The 21,595-nt window shown below is 32.9% G+C and overlaps 1 long non-coding RNA gene across 1 annotated transcript; it reads left to right on the top strand.

Annotated features, from left to right (window-relative positions):
* The first annotated feature begins 2,131 nt into the window (after positions 1-2,131).
* On the top strand, positions 2,132-3,495 carry LOC128672609 (uncharacterized). Its single transcript, XR_008404987.1, has 2 exons — positions 2,132-2,294; positions 2,621-3,495. It is a non-coding gene; the product is annotated as an uncharacterized LOC128672609 (long non-coding RNA).
* Positions 3,496-21,595: the final 18,100 nt, after the last annotated feature.

Here is a 21,595-nt window from a genome sequence, read left to right as displayed (position 1 = left end):
AGCCTGGTATATTTCTGAATAAAACTTCGTTATTTCAAAGAATTTTAACCATTATTTTCATTACAATACAGAGTTCATTGTCCTTTTTTACTAGTTTTTCTACACGTGCTACATTCAATGGTAAATATACTTCTATCCCCATTTTGTACCAAGATTAATGATCTAACAATAAAGCACGCTTAATTTCTTCCATTTAATTCATTGTTAATTCAACGACCCAATCGATTAATCACCAATGTATGTACTTTGAAGGCTTTCAAATGGGAATGTCACCAATGCTTCCCAACATGGAGTACATCCGATGCATTATAATAATATTTTAGCCTTATTTCGGAATTGCATCTTTATGAGAACACATATACAAATACACACATAAAAATTTATTTGCGAAATATTAGCATTGTAGAAACTGGTAACCGCATCATGATATTTTGTAGAAGGAATGAAATTTTGTAGTTTCTTTTGGTTTAAAATATTAGAATGTCGAGAAAAAATACAGTATTCTTATAAATATTAAAATACAGTACCTATAAAAAATTTGCGTCGCGTCCAGGCTTCGCTCTGGTAAAACCATAATAAATTATACAAATTTTAATGAAACGCGAAATTTGGAATTGGAAAAAACTTCCATTTAACATTAAAATATTTTGTCTTCAGATTAAGAACCGCTGTATTCGTCAAATTGTCGGAGGTCTATAGCGGAAGAAATCGTGGATCATTGTCGAAGTGACGCGTGCCGTCCGGCGCACCTGTGGAAGTGGGTAGTGACAAATGGTGCCGAATGTTGAACATCAATTTTTTCGATCACTATAATGTACGCATTTTGTAATAGTTATATGTGAATGCATGTTAAGGAGATTCGGTAAATCCTGTAGACGATATATCGCTTTGAATCTTTTCAGTGTGTCTACTGGGTTGTTACTGGAGCACTTAAACAGATACAATAATGAAAACCGGTGACGATGGTAGGAAATTGTTAAAAAATTTAAATTATAAAATATATTAAAATATTTCAAATGCGGATAATTTCATACAGTAAAGATTTACGTTCATAAATCACGAATGAATGCTCAATGCCATTTCACAAATGAGTTCGATTCAGCAGTTCATAAATTCACAATGGCTGCCTACGATTTATTGGAGTGGAGGTCGAATTCCACAGAGTAATCACAGCCATCCAGCCTAATTGATAGCGACGTCGCATTACAATGAAGATCTATTAAAATCAAATAAAATTTAACCTTTAGGCATTATTTGTCGAGGGTCCAAATTAATACCTATCTCATACGACGCCGCGAAGATTATTATTAGAGAAAACAAAATTCCATAGACCTTATATCCATTATATGAACCCAGTACATGGTACTTACTAATCTGGCCTGCCTTGCAAAATGTATTTGACGGGTTTAGATAAAATTTAGTATACGAGTGGAATATAACTAAGAATAGCACATTGTGTACTTTTTTATTCTAATATTCCCAAAACGAAACAAGTGGCAGCTACTATTAAAACAGCGATATTTTGAGAACGGAAGAGTTAATAGAAATTGCTAAAAACCCTTATGGAGAACTTCAAATATGTTACTAAATCATTAATGAATGGAAAATAATCTTCAGATTTTAAACATTCAGCTAATATTAACTCCAGTAAACACCGAGATAGCCTGTAGCGAGCCGAGAAAATATAAAAGGTTAATATTAGTGGAACAAAGCGTAATGACTGCTATCTATACCCCATTACTGCCGTCATACGGAAAAAGGACGCATCTGACGTTTTTATCGAAAATGAGTTTCATACTGATTCGGAATCAGGAGAATAAGACGCATCTGCTAGTATTTTTAAAGTTTGCTAAAACAAACGCAACCTATAAAATCTGACTGCAAAATAGGACGTATCTGCAATATTTCACTAATGATACTAATTTGGATGGACCTTTCTGTTCTATAATAAATTGAAAAGACATATTTAAATAGAAATGTCTTTTTTTAACACAGTTTTTGTAATGTGTCATATAATGAAAAGGCATTTCTATATTGTAATAAAAAGAAAAGGCGGATTGGCGAAGATGTGCCTCTTTATGTTAGCATTGTTCACTTATGTATACCAGGCGTAAAACTACCTTGACGCAAGTGGCAGTAGCGTCCTTTTTTCGTAGTATCGTTTGATGTGCGGGGACTGCGGGGTAAAGGAGGAGTTCGTGGCACGTTGTCCGCACAATCAGTTGCGCCTAGGCAGCCGAGGCGAAAGACGACGTCTATGCAACGCTCGTCTCCGTGTTTTTTACGGAAATATGGTAAGTATATGCACGATATTTTCATGTGTAATATTCAATTTATAAAATTTATGACATTGCAAACGTTACTGCCTATCCAACATTAACCTAAAAAAGTAATAATTGCTAATAAAACAAATTGCCTCGGCACGCCACGGGTTTAGATGGGTGGTATGTCTGAATGTGGTGGTGGTGATGGTGATATGTATGAATATTTACGCATAAATAATCCCACTATAGGTTATATTTTACTTTATATTTATTTTATTATTATGCATAAGTATACGCATCCTGGCTTTGGCCTGGTTCCCAGTTAAAAATTTAGGTTTTGGTTATAATTGTTACAGTCTAATCAAGCGAGATCTTCGAGGTGCTCAAAAATAATTTCGTTAGTACAACCAACTAGTTCCAGAGAAACTAATTACTTGAATAACGAAATTTTGAATAACGATGCTATGGATAACCAAATGTTGAATAATGATACTTTTGAGATTTTGAATAGCCTGATTTTGAATAACGAGATTTTGAATGACGAGATTTTAAAATAAAAATTGATTTAATTGGATTTTGATTCAGACGATTCAATTTTTGATAAAGATTTTATACCTTCAAGTTTAGAACTGCAAAAAAGTTCCGAAGATTCAGACTGCTCAATGGACATCATTCCTAACTCTCAGCCGATTAATATTATCATTCCGGAGTCACCCGAAGAGTCTGATCAAGATAGTTTGGAAAATCTAATGAAGAAAGGGCAAGTTAGGAAACGTAAAAAGTATGACAAGACACCAGCACAGAGGAAACAAATGGAAAAAATTGCAAATATGGAAAATAAGTATCAGTTAAAACCTGGATGTAATATGATTACTAAGTCAAGATTAATAGGGATTAAGCAGCCATGAAAACATTTATTTAATTAGAAAGAAGAAGTAATAGAATAAGTTTTTTATGTAGTTGATTTGATTTCAATTGGAGTGATCTCAAACAATTCTTTTGGAATGTTCACTAAATCCCAAGCATAATTTCATAGAATTTCAAGAAGTGGGCTCTCAGGAACATATGTATACTAATACTCTGAATTTATTGAGCTACCAAAGCTGTGATTGTCGTTTTAGTACTGCAAATTTTTAAAATTTGCAAACTTTCAGTATAAGTATAATTTCTTATTAGACTTTTGTGATGTTTAATTATTATGTCAATATAAAATAAATTATTTCGTAACGTGTTTTTTTTTCATTTTGTTTTAAACTCCAATTCAAAGATGAAAAACGAAAAATTTTAATATAATACATTTCTTTAATAATAGTAATAATAACTTGAACAGCAGCTAATGGCTAAAAATGTGTTTGTTAAATAGTAAATTACAATTAATTTTTACATTCTTACTAAGTAGTAAAGACGGCTCTTAAAGTTTCTGAGTTGAAAAGACACATATAGCCATATACGTCTTTTCAATACAGTATTCAAGATTTTTCTATATTTTTTTTACTAAGAAGAAAAATAAAATTTTAATTATTAACGATATTAAATAAAAAATAAATATAATAAATACGTATACCCATAGATCTCACTTATTTACACATTTTACAACCGTAAAAGTATATAATATCTTAACCTCTTTCGCGCAGCAAACTTTTTAAATTGAAAATCACAAACTATTTTTTTTCTCCGTTTTCAAGTTAGTGCAGAAACGTCATTTCTCCGTATGACGGCAGATTAGCGAACCCTCTCTGAAAGGCTTTGTAGCGTTGATGAGGTAAAACTCTGTAGATATAGTAGATACTTATTAGATTTTTCGGCCTCAGTTTTGGGATGTTCATAAAAAAGAAAATATTAGAGACACATATAATAATCGACGAGTTTATAATTTTCAAAATCATCGATCAAAAATAGGACATATAGAAAAAATACTGTATTTTTCTATTCTATATTCGTTACGGCTCTTGGACCTTATATATCTGCGAGCTCTTATATACTATTCGAGTATATTCCTAAACACACGTTTTCAAATTCTCTTTCCATGTTATCTGTTATTATTCATTACTTATACATTTAAGATCACAAATTGTAAAATGACATAGAAAGAAGCACTTAACTTCGTACAAATTTAAATCAGAACTGCACCCACTCATTTGTGGGAATGGCTCCCTGGTATTAGGTTTTTCAAGCTTTCTAGAAGCACTAGACTCTAGAGCAGAATAAAGAAAAATCTGAGACTAGAGTTAACTACTCCAGCTTAACTGCAAAGATTAAAATTAAGACTGCAACGTGCTTTCTGAAGCAAGAAGGAGCTCAAGATCTAGTGTCAATAGCCTTAAGTAGAGATACGTGGGGTGTCCGGGCGGCAGAATGCTCCTGATAGTTTTGCTGTACTGTAATTAAAAATCATTGATAGAACACGGACATATTTTATTGGAAAATATCTTGAATTTACATGGATACTTTTAATTCCATTATTTTAGAAAGTTCCACCTGTGAATGACTAAAATGAGAATACGCGTACTAATAAATATGAAACGTCATTTTTATACCAAAGATATTTTCGTAGTGACACGGGTAGCCTCACTATAATGGAAGCCACCATTCCCTATCTCAGCTATAGCTGCAATTTATGCACACAATGAGAGGACCCGTGCAAATTCCACAGGAATTCATAAGGTGAGTTTCTTTGAAATACCTTTTTAGGGGTGCGCCGTAAATCAGCATAACGAGGCAGTCTTCCTGCCCTCGTAACATTAAGCTGCTGTAATATTTTCTCACTTACGACAAAATTTTCTGTCTCCTTATTTATGTACGAAACTGGCTGTCGTCTCAAGCTGCAAACTCTGTCTTGAACTCAAAAGTTCAGGCGGAGCATGATGGCGACCGTAGTTTAGGCAGTTATAATTCCTACCATTAATATTATAAATATAAAATTTTGTATAAACATATGTTTGTACACAATCGCACAAAATTTATTGGACGGATATAAAAAATAATGTTCATGGAGATATACTCTAACCAAGGCATAGACGGTATCCAATTTAATCAACAGAACCAAGAAGCAGCGGAGAAGGATGATAACCATGTTTCGTGACTATCATGAAACCAACGTTATATATTACTAATTTTATTATTACTGTAAAACATAGGTGTATGTAGAAAAATAAAATGAACGTTATAACAGTGAGTACCCTATTATTTTCCCTAAAATGGCGTCTATCGTTTCTTTCTTCGTATGAGTAGTAGGTGCACCGACAGTTTAAATAGGAATTTCTTTGGTCAAAGCGTGCTGCTGTTGGCGGTGGCGGCTGAAATTGAACGTCTATCACGTTACGCCTACACGAGTGCTATAAGAGGGCGCGCGAGCGAAAAAATAGGGAAATGAGATTTTGTTGCGAAAATCTTACAAGATCTGGCTTATTTGCCAATAGGAGTCACTTCACTGCTCTTTCAGGTTGTATCGAATACCGAAATGTTATATTTTTTCCATCGTTTATTTTTGAAGCAAAAAATACATGTAAGATTTGTTTAGTTTTGGTGATATAGAAATTCAATAAACTTTTCTCTTTAAAACCTAGTAAGTACCTTATATATTTTTAAACTTCTTATTCTTTTCGAATGGGAGTATTAGGTAAGTAATTGCTAATATTTGCTATATCAACTTTTATTCAAGTAGCCTACAAGCATCTGATATTATAGTTGTTAGTTTCAATAGGTGAAGTTTATTTCTGAATAAATATGCATACCCAAATATTTCGCGGGCGCTTTTCTGTTGACTCAACGCGCCACACATCGCTGTCATTGCATGCAACCTAGTTGATAATATTTTGTGATTTATGTTAGTCTGTAAGGTATCAGTCTTATATCCTAACATAATATGTATTTGTTTTAAAGTTTGCTTATATTATAACCTGATATAAAATGATTTATTATTATTAAAAACTATTGTTTATTGATGCTATGGAAAAATAATTTTCAAGACATAGATGTAGGTATAGGTCGTTAACAAAATTGCACTAAAATTGACACACGTCATTATTTCTTCCCCATAATACACGTTTAAATTGAACGAAACATTAATTTGGCATTCATGTATACAGAACCTAATTGGATTTGCATTACAATTTGTTTATTTAAATCCCGTTAGGGTCGTGTACACATTTCACCGCAAATTTTTATTGGCGACTTCAAAGCGGCAACGGGCACCTCATTTAAAATCAATCGGTGCTATAAGAGTAGGGTAGAGATTTCGTAGAGAATTCTTAATTAATCCTGGGCTATCCTCTCTGCTTAATGGAAGCCGCCTGGGATCCGGGTTATTCACTATGAGACCACACACATCTGACTACGATTGCGTTAAAACTAAAAATTAATACATGATTCCTCAGCATTTGTTTTTAATTACAAATACAAAATTAAAGTTTTATAAAAATAATTTTGTAATCTATGCATACTATCTATATACTGTCTATATATACGTACGATGACGATTATCCTACGATAACAATGGTATGATCTGATGATGAATTAATGTTGTCTTGTCTTAATGTCTTAACGTTGTGTTTACGCATAGCCCACGTAACCAAACAGTAAATTTTCTAATAAATTGCCGAAATAATTAAAGTCAGAAAGTATTCAAATTTTAAAGCAATTAAAGGCTTTATTATTGGAGAAGTATTATATTCAATAAATGACCTTTGAATGATCTACATAACTGACTTGTTATAATTAACAATTTTAGTTTTAAATAAATGTGTGACATCTGTACTTATATCATTAACTATTTCTAAATTTTATTTCTATGCTTATGAAAATTGTCTTCTTATTACGTACCTACCTATATATTACACAATATACAATGTTATGAAATGAGAAAAGAATGTTCTTTTCGTAATCAGCTCCGTGTCGTCTCATAGTGAATAACCCTTGGAGGCTTCGGACGTAAATGAGAGCCTCAGAGAGAGCAAGCAAGATTATCGCGAGTGATAAACTTTCTTTTTAATTTGGGATGGCGTGACGTCATCAAGATACGTAAATTAATTCTGATGCCTTTTCGACGCTGAGTGCTTGTTATCGGGGAGATATATTTATTTAAGCTAACAAGTTATGATAACTATATGTACGGAGGTATATAACTACAATACAACTTACAACTTTTTATATACTTACAACCTTTATGTTTATTATATCGTTGATTGTAATGGTTTGAAAATCTATAATCAACTCCAATGGAAATTGTACATACACATAAATCATCTTTCTTATAGAAAAACTCTTTATCTGTGTGATTAAAACTAGAAAAATTGATAAATATTTAATGGTGACTATATTATCTTTTCAAAGCAATTACATGCTACGAATGTATCTATTAAAAGATCATTGCCTTATATATACAAAAATAAACATATTTCCAGTACAAGATTTTGTCCGTATGCCAACAATAACAAACGTTATTTTAATCTCATTAACATCAGCTTTCATGAGAAAAACAGTAAATTCAAATTACATTATTGCACAGCGCGTCACTTACAGTATTGCAATGAGCATATTTTTATTTTTACAACTCAAAGAAATTCCAGCGGATAAATCTTTTATTTTAATACGCATCGCCGATTACCTTTGAGCACCGTTAAAATATTTTTGTCATGAAAACATGAGGCTTGAATATCTCGACGAAATAAAAACGAATTCTCTGAAGGAAGTATTAATGTCATTTTAATATTTTATTAGCATCGCGCCAAAAGCGTCCGCGTCCATTATAAGCAACGGCGTATAAATCAGCTGTTTTACGAGCAATCATGCCAAATAAATTTCACACGGTTGCATGAGTCTGTAAATCGAATTGAAGAAAACATACTACGTCATGTACTTACATGTATAACTTTACTGTGTTGTTTAGGCAATGATTTTTATTAAAATGTAAAAATACAGTATAGAAATGGCGTCATGTAGTGACGACGGCCAAGACTAAGATCAAGTTTAACCTAAACAAAGCCTTATAATTGATTTTTAATACGAATTAATATAGTTACGTACTTAAATCATATTAAATGTATCTGCCGATTTCCTCTCTCTTATCTGTACGTTTTTACGTTACTTCATCACTCCCGTAGGAGCTATATAAAGGTTCGTTTTCCTACATTTTCCTTCGGACCATTTTTGCTACTCAACAGTTGTACAGTCAACAGCACATCAACCTATCCAAATTCATTGCAAACTCGTCGCTATTGCCGCGCCATAGAGGTTCATGCAGGGTAACTTGATTTGCTGTTGACTGTGCACTAACTAGTTCGGAAATCGGACTACTCACCGAATAGATGACATCGCATGGTCTTCAGCATCTTTAGTGAAATGTTTGTTTATTGCTGATGTACATATTCACACTGACAAATTAATTGAATCTATGTATAAATATAATTAGAAAATATATATTAAACATCGTCATTTTTTCCTTACATAAAGGAAAACAATCATTCTAATCCACGATTATGACGTAGCAAATCAGTAATCCCGTCTCCCTAATAATTTGGTTGTCATATTGGTTGCGCATGAGTGCATCCAAATGTATTTCCCGATAAAATTATTACGTTCCATCCCGTCCATACTTTGGGATGAAACAATACCGTTTTTACTCGATTTAATCCCCTTTGTGCTCGACAAGTGAACGAGGGATTTATTTTATGCCATTAACAGGGACCGACATTATTACGTTCTGCTGATGACTGACAAGAAAATAGAATATACCTATATTATTAAAATAGGGTAATATTTCTGCTAAAAATGTTTTACTTTTAGAGGAAACATGACATTGATAGAAAGTTTGTTTAATCTATACTAATATTATGAAGAGGTAAGCGTTTGTAAGTGTATATGTTTGAGGCGGGTAATCACCGAAACAACCGAACCGATTTCAAAAATTCTTTTACCATTAGAAAGGTACATTATCCAAGATTGCTATAGGTTATATTTTATCTCAAAATTCCCACGGAAGCGAAGCCCCGGACAACATCTAGTTACAGAAAAGCTATTCACGTAGTTTCACCCGCGGTCGCCATGTTTGACTTCGAGGTCATTAAGTTCGTCCGTCTATTCCAAATTTCATCAAAACCGGGCCAGCGGTTTAGCCGAAAGCGTGACAGAAAGACAGGCAGACTTTCACTTTTATCATATTATTAGTATGGACTACTATGTAGTTTACGTGCATATATTAGCATAGGATATTGATTTTTTTTTCGGATTAACTATTTTCAATTTATGCCTACAGTGGAAATATATGGTATGCGGTTCTCGCCCTGAAAAAATACAACTCAATATAAGGCGATTAAAGCATAAAAAATCTTTATAGCTCTGACAACATTGAATTTTAAGGTTTACCTTTCAATCTTTGAGGCATTAAGTACATCTGAGTATTTAAAATGAGAGATAGAAGAAGCAAGACATCAACATTTTAAATGAAACAGAGGAAAAATAGCCATAGATTTAGTTGCACATTGGATCCACCCGTTCTATGTAAGATTGAGTCGTCTCACTAAATCTCGACACAAAATGGGTGGAACTACTTTGTGCAGTGCTGCAGACAGATTCACAAATGGAGGTTTCTGAAGTTAAAACTAAGATTAATTTTCTTAAAAACTTTGGAATATGAGTATAAGTTGTATTTCGTTGGAGTGTATTTGTTAAGTTGTATAAATTAATTTCATTGGTTTCTAACTCGGGTAGTAATTGCTACTAGTAAAATCGATTACTTTTTACCTATTAGGTACCTAGATCATTCATAAACAAAATTTTTTTGGCCACACAGCACAATAGCTTTGAGTAGGTACCTAAATTTATTTTCGGGTATGAAATTGAGAAAAAAATATTTTCATATTGTGCATGTCATACAAACATTGTTTAATGTATTTTCAAAAAACTTCAGAAAACCTAATTGAAACACCAATAATAACGAAATATAAATAATAACCCGATAAATTACAACACTATGTAGTAATATAGAATTAAACATGAAAGATAAGAATATACAAGCAGACAGTGAAATTGGCTAATCGATAGTTACTATATATGTACCTATACATACTACAGAACATGACACCTTCGAAGAGCTAAGCACATCAAATATGCAAATCATCGTTGCATCACACCTACGTCAATCAATACTGTTGGAAATGCCAGAGGCTAGTAGGGCGAAAACCAGAAAGGAATCTAGGTATACCTATATATAATAAAACTGTAAGTGGACTAATGTCTGTTCATAGGTGATATTATAGAAAGATAATTATGGGGGTCTTTATGGGACTAATAGAAACCAAAATAATTTTTTTTAGAATTTTGGTCAGCATGTTTGTCAAAAAAAATTAAGTTTAAAAAATCTCATCAAATTTTTTTCATAGTTATATATAGCTCAAGGTCTAACTTAAAATCGGGTACAGATTTCATCGCAATACGTTGCTTCGATCCCGAGATGTCAAAAATAATAAGTTTTGAGCAAACGCAAGAAATAAACGCAGGCGAAGCCCCGGACAATAGCCACTGTACTGAAATAATATAATTTTCCGTTAAAACAAAAATTGATTGCATTGAGCTAATACTTTACATGCATCTAGATCAAAATGATAGTTACCTATATCATCAATGAGCTAACATATAATGACATACCTAACAATCATTTACCAGACATATAATAATTGATGTTCTGCACATTGGTATTCGAAAATTACTTATAAATGTCAATAATAAAATATCTCAACATAAAACTTGATAAATGACATGACAATACTTGACGACACATTTTTAGACATCAAAAATTGAATTTAATTAATGCAGTTAGGGACATAAAGATCCTTTGTAGTAGCTGGGGTAGGAAGTGGGGGGGGGTTCTTAATTAAGTGTTGGTTGAGCCCTCCTCAGCTTAATGCAATGGGTTCAAGGCTCGTTTAACTTTCATAAAATTCACTTCAACTCAGCGATTTTTTCGCTAGTGGAATTAAATTTGCATGTGAAATATGCCTCTTAGTGAAGTTTAAAAAATGATAGTAAAAATTCGTAAGTATTATAATGAGTATAAAGATATTCATTATATACTGTAAATGAATTTATGGTTATATATGTATAATTTTTATTTATAGACAGATAAAGGGGAAGCCAAAAGTGAAATCGTGAGGTCAAAGGATAGGGAGATATGGAAAATACTCCACGGACAAACTTTAATTCTATGAAAATTAACTAGTGTATTAAGTAATATAAAAAAATATTTAAAAAAAACAAATAAATTTCAAATAATATCGTAATTACTGAATATTTTAACAGATAGCTCTCTTATTTTCGAATAATATACGGCACAATATATAAGGAAATTGTTCACAGAGCATAAAGATAAGGACCCCTACCCAAAGGGTGTAGGGTGTAGTGACCATCGGATATATCTCCCTAAGACAGGCGTTTTGCTGCAACCTCAGACGTTCAAAATATAAATATTGTAGAGAGGAGTCGACATTTTATCGCAGTCTCACTATAAAATGCTAAATATTTAAAGTCAAAATAAATTCAAAATAAATTATTGATAATACCGACACAAATAAAGTTTCATTTCCTGACTATACATTAAAAATTAAATAAGCTTTTGAATTTTGTTCCTCTAATATTCATACAAAAGTGTGGGTTACACCAGTCAGTTTTAACTGCGCAGAAAGACGCAATTTCACCCATTTTGTCTAGACGTCACACGTCTAACTATTTTTCTTGCGATAACAAGGAAGCGAATATTTAATAAATACAAGTCTAATTATTTACAACGTCTCTAGCCGCATTTTAGATCAATTTACAATAAAAAAATTATAATTTCAAACATTAGTAAAAAAAAATATAAAAAAATATCCGATATAACTACCTAATTGGAAAAGAAAAACAATAGAAAATTTCTAAAATTGAAGTATTCACCTATGAACCGGCGTAAACAATTTTAGGAATGCAATAAAGGCTAATAAATTGAGACCAATTTCATAGAGGCCATTTTAATAATTCTCCAATAATTGTTATTACACCATAACTCTTCCCTATTTTCATTACCGTTATTGCAACCGTAAAAAAAGCCGATGAAAAGCAAGAAAACACGGAAGGCCCCATTCTGGAGTACAATTCACCCTCAATACATTTTATATAGAATAGTTTTATTGAAACTACCAGTTGCTTACAAAATATAGGCATTTAGTCTTTAGCGATATATAATATTTATTTCGTTATATACTATATTTAGCATTTAGTATAAACAACAATAAAATGTATGGTAGCTTTATTACTGATTGTAGCATTAATTCCCTAAATACCAACTAATCAATTTAATTAAGCACTTTGGTTTCAACGTTACTTTTTAAGTATATATTCGTAACGAAACTTAATGTAATGAGCACATTAACTTTCGTTACGAATGTCGTAACGAAATTCGAAAATAACTCAAATTCATGATTTAAAAATGAGTTCGAAGTGGAGCGGGGTTTCAGAATCCCTAACAGTCAATTAATCAACATTATATATACCATTCAAAACACAAATGTCGCCGGAAATTAACACGAGGTGATTGTAATGTCTATAATTAAAATCCCACTATATATAATAGCATTAATATAAAAATTATTCAAGCATAAACGATAAGTTTAGCTGAATGAGGTGATTCAACGTAAAGTCGGATTTAAGTTACTATAAGTTGGTCACGCTATGGGGATGATAAGGGAATGGCAATTTTCTTACTATATTTGATTAGGGAAACTAATCACTTTAAACAAACGATGGCTCATCAGTTGTTAATTTCCCAAAATAAAATTATATAGTTATAAATACATGAAATAGAATTCGTAAAAAAGGCCAATAGGTATGTGGTAACTTATCTTTTTGTTGGTATTAAACATAATATTATTCTTCGAATTTACTTTATAAATCATATTTGCGATAGTAAAATAATAATATAGTGTAAAATAAAGATCAAGATTAATTTATAAAATAAGATAACTACCTATCCTTATAATCTTCCCTAAGGCCATTGTGATACAGATAAGCGCCCACAAAAAATATCTTAAGGGTGGTACCCTAATAGAGATCGATTAGGTATTATGAGCTCCCTCTATAATTTCATATAATCCCATAATTGATATAAAAGCCCGTTGGCTTTGTGCTATTAGAACGCCCTCTGCAGATTTATAATAACCAATTGTGCCTGAATGATTAATGTTGTGTACACTGAAATATTTCAAATGTCTAGAAGTTAAGGCGCTCAAATCTTTATTAATAACCACCTTTCTTAACTTGTTTAATGAAAACAAACAGATTACAAACGAAGTTTTCTAGAAAAATACATTGATAAGCCAAGCATCATGTATTTTTTTCCAGCAACATACCAGGTTGAATTTCACGAGCGTTTGAACGCGGCGTGTAGCGTTTCATTAGTGTCCGACATTTTTTTGAATAAAGAATCTTTTTTTTTTAATTAAACATTTATAAAATTAACATTGTGCCAGTACTTTGCTTACTTATAAAATAGGATAATTAAATTATTACTGTGTATGGTACAATTTAATAAACAATAAGGAGAGCTCGCGGCGGAGTTCAAAACGCTCGTGAAATTCACCCAGCAGTGCAATAATTATAAATTAAATTAGATATTTGACTAGCAAAAATAGAATGCATTAATTTATCAAATGCGATAGTTTAGATGCAACTTTAATTCATCAGTTTTATCATTAGGACCTCAAAACTGTGACGTCACAAGATATCACTGACGTATAAGCTCCAAATAAATTTTTGTTTTTAAAACTTAGAAAAAAGTGCTGAAAATTTATGTATACTGTTTGACTAGCTGGGATATGTCCTATTGTACTTAACGAAAAAACTTTTAACTGTATTTATATATACTATGTAAGGCATAAAGTTCCTTTTCTTACAAAGGATTGTTAAAATGAGCATACATAAATGACAATTTATCCAGCCCGTTCTCGCGACCACACAGTGTTCCGTAAATTGATACAAGGAAAACATACGTAGTTTTATAGCTGCAAACTAAAATTAGAAAGAGATGGAAAATATAGTGGGGTTTTAGGGTGCGATGTAAAAATAAAGGACGGTTTATACCCATGGAGTTTATAGGTTATAATACAACGCTTTTTTTTAATGGCGAATTACGACACACTACACGCTGATCACCTGAAGGTAAGTGATCACCGCTGCTCAGAAACAACTGCAACATTTGGAGCGTCATCCATTAATTGAATGGGCCTTTCAAAAAGTTGTACACTTGAAATCAAGTTTATTAGACGTCTTTGACAGATCATCTAATAAACTTATCATCATTAATTAAAAAAAACTTAAACATTACCAAACCTGACAAATAAATAGACTGATCACTAATGGTTTGATGTAATGTTAAAGTTTTTGTATGAAAGTTATACTTAAGCTGTATACCTAGTTAAATAAACGTTGTCTTTAGGAGTTTTACGAGACGTTTATACAATGTGATTGTTACGAGCTGCTGATCTTATTTTAAAACTTTACATTTATTTTCAACGTGAATTTGTTAAATATACATTTTTTGGTTTGCTAAATTTACCATAAACTGTAACCCTGATTGAACACGGTGGTGTGTAAATGACCCTTATAGGTCCACGTATGAAGGGTGACTTGCGAGGGTGGATTCAACCAATCAAGCCAGCTGATAAAGAGCGGCGCACGCTTCGCTTTAGCCACGCTCTGTAATCAAGTAGAGTTTCCAACTATACGCCGCATTAAACCCTATTAACTAATAGTTTTCGTATAATTTCATTTCGCCGTGATTTTATTGGGGAAGTTTAATGAGTTGCATTCTTTAGGTCAGAATAATTTAGGCGAGTGCAGTATACGTGTGTTTAATGACTTGCGTTAATGGTAAAACTTTTTCAATATTAAAGTGCTTAAGAACATACGCATATGCTTGTCAGTTGATGAAAAACATTCTATGTTTTTGCAAGTAGTTTGCAACAAATAAAATTTTTTATGTCCTGAATGCCCCGGGGCATTGAAATTTCTTCATATATGGAAAACAGATTAAATAATAATAAATACTGATAATCAGATTATAATATTTATTTGGAAATCAACAGAAGCGTAAATTCTTAGCAGATGTTATGACGCATGTTAAAAGCGACACCATTGTCACTAATTACAGAGAAAATACATAAAAATCAAATCATACAAACCATAAAATATATTTATTACCTACACACACAACGGAACTAATCAAGACTAAAATTGCCCGGAGCTACGACTTGCCTAAAATGGCCGCCATTTGCAGATGGTCGAATTTTCGCACATAACTCATTAGCCGTCAAAGTAAATAAAGAGATAGTATCCACGTGACCCGGAACAGGCGTGGCGACCATAACCTTAAATCAGACGGGGTTCTAATTGCTTAGAACACATTAACGAAGATGTACATTAAGGTCTTAAGTCATAGACTTATATTAAACTTTCCGTTTTTCTAGTTCAAATACGTAAGAACGTAGCGTTTCTGTAAATATACTATCTTATCGCTTGTTGTCAATAAATGCGTAATATGATTTTGCACTTTCATTGTGATTTCGATGAGTAAATTCTTATTTTCACCACATCACAGCCGAATCAACGAAACTCCACAAACAGCTACAAATGTAAGAAACCTAGATACGTGAGGATGGGAGAGAAATGAAGTATTATTTTCGTCACAATCAAACTTGAAACAACTGCCCAAATTTTTACAATCCAATTTAAACAAACATAAAAAGATGACCGTAGTCTTCTGTTACTTGCACCAAACACCACCCGTACTTGGGTTGCATCGGGAGAGTGCGTTTAGTGCGTGGCTGATAATTTTATTCCCCTCTCACAGACAGGGTCCAAGGGTCGATTCCGGGGGATGTTTAGTGTCTGTTTGTTGCGTAAACGCTGAGCCCCGGACAATTTGATTCGTATGTTTCAATGTCAATGCAATAACATTTGCACTTTTAGTGAGGTCGGTGTTTGATGTTGTGGGGACTGTGATCCACTTAGTTTGTTAGGGAATGTAACTGGATTACGTCTTTGAAAAAAAAATATTTATAGAAGATTTTTATAGGACCTTTTCGTGCGCGAGTGTTACTCGCACTCGCACTTGGCCGATTTTATTTTTTACCATTATGATTTTACAACCGGCCACTTACCTGACGTCAACTCTCCTTGGATTGACGTCAGGTAAGTACCCAATTTTTGCCTATCAGCTTCCTAAGTTAGGATGTCCCTTAGTCGCATCGTAAAACATCCACCGGAAGATATGGAGTGGTCCTGTTTTAGAGCGGAACCACACGCCACTGCGCTTGACTATATAACCACTTCTTTAAACTTTTTAACCTAGCAAACTTTACTGCGTAATTGACTTTTATGTGCAAAATAACGGGAAAATGTTTTAATTTCGCAAAGTGCACTGGCAGGTTATTCATTTATTTTTTATTGTGTACTAAACCATAAACACACCTGCGGGGTTATGTTAACGGCCAAAAACAACTAGTTAAGGTAATATTTATCTTAATAATTAGTAAAACCAGCTCAGTCGCGGTTCATTTGATAAGGGTGCGTGCAAACTGCGGGGTCGCGTGATAAAGTCTTGGGTATATAAATTAAAACATAATTGTGTTATCGTGACCTCGGTGTAATGCGTTTAGTTAGCGGGGATAGTAAATATTATATAGAACTTTATTTTAATAAAAAGGATTAATACAATTCTGAACTTATGAAAATGTATATACATAGAAATTAATAAATATTATCTATTACGTTAAGGAGATATAACCACAAGAGCTGGGAGTGTTTATTGGTGAAATTTATATTCAGATAAAATGACTGGTAACTTTATTTGACATTACCACTGGCGTCACATATTGGGTCTCGTACCTGTGACTATATTTATATACTAAAAAGCTAATGGACTGAACATAACTCTGAATTAATCTCTGCACTTATCTTTGACGTTAACTTACATAAACAGGTTAAAAAAAAATATTTTTGAATAATATAGTAAATGCTAGAGGTGAAATTCTGAGTTGCTCTATACTGTGGCAGTCTCTGAAAAGACCACGACTGAAACACAGGAACGAAAGCTATTAAAATGGATTCCTGTTAAAAATGCAATTCACTGAAACAACGGCGAACCGGGTCAGTTTTAACAAGGTTATTTCATGGCGTGCCTGTGGTTAGAATTATTGCTGGTTTACATTGATTTCTAGATATCAGCTTGAAATTCTCTAAATTTTACGAGAAATATAAAAGAATTGAAAAAGAAAAAATAAACACACTGACTTATTTGTCCTGCTCTGTATCAGATAAATAATTAACCTTGATTTTGTTTAAAATGTAACAAAACTTTTGCACTTTTTTCTCAATACGATTAAAACCGATTGGGATTAGTATCAGATTAGTAGATTCGTATAAGAATCATACGGAAATAATACAATAATTTGATATAGAAAATCTCACAAAAGCTTAGGAATTTTTAATTATGCAAAATAGTAATTGCAAGCCAAACCAACATAGTTTCTCTAAGCTTATTTTTATCTTCGTCTATGCCATTTTCGACAATGCCAGGTAAATACGGAAACTTACTTGGCTATGCGAGTTAAGTTTAAATTTCGCAATCAAGATCAAAGTAACTAATTTCAGTGGCGACATTTCAGGCCATTGTAGTTCGTGCTAGGACTAACAATAACTTGGACTAACTTAAACCAGCTTAAACTGGTTACCACCGAATTAGAGACTATGCTATTGAAATTTACAGCTTGAACTTCCTACTAACTATTCCGTACGCTTTTGGTTCGTAATTCATGACAATTGAATAGAATTTCCATTGCCGTTTGGTTTACATTCCTGTAACTTTTTTTGTAGGTAATTAGACTAATAAATAAATATAAGTTTAAAGATGCATCACACAGATTGAGTTCAGTCCAAAATAAATTCGTGATTTGTCTTATGGGATACTATCGACCCAACGATGCTATATTTCACTTTAACTTATAGATAAACAAACATCAATCACATAAAATAATCTGAAATGGATCATTTGCCATCATGACCTATACGGGAGTTGAACTCGGAATCTCCAGTATCGATATATGATGATGCCAGTAAACCACGGAGGTCGACTTATAATAATATAGTAAGTAAAAACTGAACTTAAATATATATCTTCCAATTGTTACCGACTCATGCGCATTGACTCATGTCAATTTAAGCAGGCTAAGACTGATGATTAATTTCGAAGCATTGCTTGAACTTTCTTTCTTCCTACAACATGATTAGGAATATTCTAACATGAAATACGCAATGTCAGAAATATATATTTGATGAGTTCGAAATAGACAGAGGGGTTTTTTTCGGGCGACACCCCATGTTTATCTATTTTAGTTGGATACTTCCAGAATATATTAAAAAGTACTTAGAACACGGATGTATCTATTAACACTCACCTCGTGTTATTATTTTTGATTATGTGCGTTAACATTTCTTTTAGTATTTTTTTAAGCTGCAGCTATCGCAGAAGTCAATAGAAAAAGAGGTTAGCAACTAATTTCTAAGTGAGGATGGTATAGAGTCTAAAATTCACAACAGCTGTTTAGGTGTTTTTTCTGTTGACTGTACAATTTAAAAAATGTCTCACACACCGCATACATGTACGGGCGCTGTCAGACTATTTGCTTTCGGAGATGTAAAATCATAACACTCCTTTTTTGGGCAGTCGTGTAAAAAGTTGGTTGTGGTTTACTAATCTAACGAGTCTTTTAGGCGGTTTGTTTACTTTTTTTAGTAAATGGACTATGTTTAGACTTAATTCAATAAATAAAGAAAAAACTAGTATAATGCCGTATCCGGATTATGCGGTCCGGAAATTCGAATTTCCATTGACATCGATTGGATTTAGATTTGCTTTATTCATAAACAACAAAAAAATATTAAATTGTAAGTTGTATAAAGTCAGCCAACGATGGTATTACTGCCTGAAAAATGGAATAAATAAAAAAAGCTGAGAATACATTATATTATTTTTATTACATTGAAAGTAAGAAATTTTCTTGAGAAAAAAAGCCTAAGCAGACATTTTTTCACGCCAAACATAAATTATACTCACAAAATTTCATTTAAAAGGCTACAAACGACTTCACTAACTAAACACGTATCTAGATAGGTATCTTTCACTAGACGAACAAGTGAAAGACGTCTCATGTTTCCGGAAACTCTATCAAAAACTACAAGACCTTGAAGTGTCAACTTCGTACCAACTCCAAAGTTCCTATACAGCTGTTGGAGCCAAAAATAGACGCCTCAACTTATAATAGGTGAGCTTTGGAGCCGGCGACAGGGAGGCGCCGAGTTTTATGACTTTCCGCGCAAATTGCTTCTCTTTCATTTGAATATACTTTCAGCGTTATTTTATTATGTTAAAGGTGTGCAATGTTATATGCCTTATAGCAATTGAAGATGTTCTATATGCTTTGTGCTTGAAGATTCTTTTAAACGATGTTTTATTAATAGTCTGACAATTACGGAAAAACCGTGCATTGTAGAGGAGATATAAATAGGAATCCGTCACTGAGCTCCGTTCTATGACTAAGAATGAAAACAGACCAATTTGAATTGAAAATATAATTAAATAAGAAGTTTCATTAACCGTTTTATTTTATTCAGTAAAAGTAATAACAGTAAATAATGACTTCTACAAATTGTCCAATATTGGATTTTTCAATCACAAAAACTACCTCTTTCACTAAACACATTTTCTTTATTTCAATATCGTCAATAAAATAGGTATCCCAAATAATATACAAATAACTATCCATTACAAATTAATTTCAAGTTTCTAGACGTATCACCCCATACGCCGCAAATTGAACAACTTTATTATCGAGCGGCAACATTGATGACAAAGTAATAATACAGCATTAAAGTTATCCGCAAGTTAGACTTAGCTAACAGTAACAGATAACTTAGTATCGGGCGCTAAGTCAGGAACTTGCAACTAACGTTTTGCGGCGCAACTTTGCCCTCTGCTTACCAAGTTATACTGTCAAGGCATGTCTACGATCTAGTTCGTGCCTGTTAGTTTCTTTTTTATCGACTTTAAACCGATACTGCTTGAGTAAGTATCGGTCTGAGTTATTTTCAAATAAGAATTCTGTCCGAACTTGTCTACCTTTTTACACCCATACATACAGGGATGGTGATATTTGCAAACTAATCCATGTATGTAAAGTAATATTTCAATACGTGTTTCAATTAAAGTGATATCAAAAAAGGATCATTGGGTTTGCATTGCACTAAAACGGCGTGGAGATCTTTATAGCTTTTTTACAACAAAGTACCACAGTGCATACCTAATTGATGCAATCAGTGTATACCTACTCATATAGAAATTCAGAAAAGCGGACACGGTGAAGATGACTGATGGAGTGGTAAAAAACATCCAGGATTACCATAAATGCGATGGAAAAACGACATCTTGAAGTTAGCAGGAAGCAACTGAATTTTAACTACGGTGGGAAGCTTATACACACCAAATACATGCAAAATACCATGGGTAAAGACTGGACGGAAGAAAAGAAAGACAGAAATCGTCTTCTTTTCGTATAGGTAATAAATATTATTAGTATATTTACATCGGTTATAAATTTACATTATATATAATCTGGATTCATGGCCGTTTGACTAATTCTCGCGTAAGCCTGATGTTGATAGCCTGCTAATGCTCCCATTGATCGTAATCCCTTAGCTGTGATACTAATGAGATGTCTAATGTGATCCAACTGATGCAAATTGGGACTATTGCCTCTTAGCTATCAATACATAGTTTGTTTTGTCTATTTGAAATATTTTATTGATATTTTTTTATCAATATATGATACTAGAAATTAACCTTAGTAGTTTTTTTTATTGGTTACTCATTCTATCCACTGAACCGCCATCGGACAAACCCCTATCAGAATCAGATCATGTATGGAGTTTCAGATGACTGCAATCCACTTTATTTTGAAATGTCATGGCGTTGCATCAACAAGAGAAGATTTCCTAGGAAATTCATGGACTATGAGCGGAGTCTGCCATACTCTACTTGCTGAAGAAGCGGCCTGGCGAGACTAAACAGCAGTCCAGACTCCTCATGCAGACAGGGCGCAGTTCAAAAAACCTAACTGTGGAAAATTGCACTCGAGAGAAGTAAATAAATTTGAACTACTGTTACAAAAGGTGCTACAAAGTACATTGACGTGAGCCAGTCAGAAGACGAAGTGGGGATTTACATTTTACTTCTCACTATCGAGTCGATTCGC

The sequence above is a fragment of the Plodia interpunctella genome, chromosome 9, assembly GCF_027563975.2.
Source record: "Plodia interpunctella isolate USDA-ARS_2022_Savannah chromosome 9, ilPloInte3.2, whole genome shotgun sequence".
In the NCBI taxonomy this organism is placed as follows: Eukaryota; Metazoa; Arthropoda; class Insecta; order Lepidoptera; family Pyralidae; genus Plodia; species Plodia interpunctella.
The sequence above is the reverse complement of the archived record's forward strand: the minus strand, read 5'-3'. Positions and strand labels throughout refer to the sequence as shown.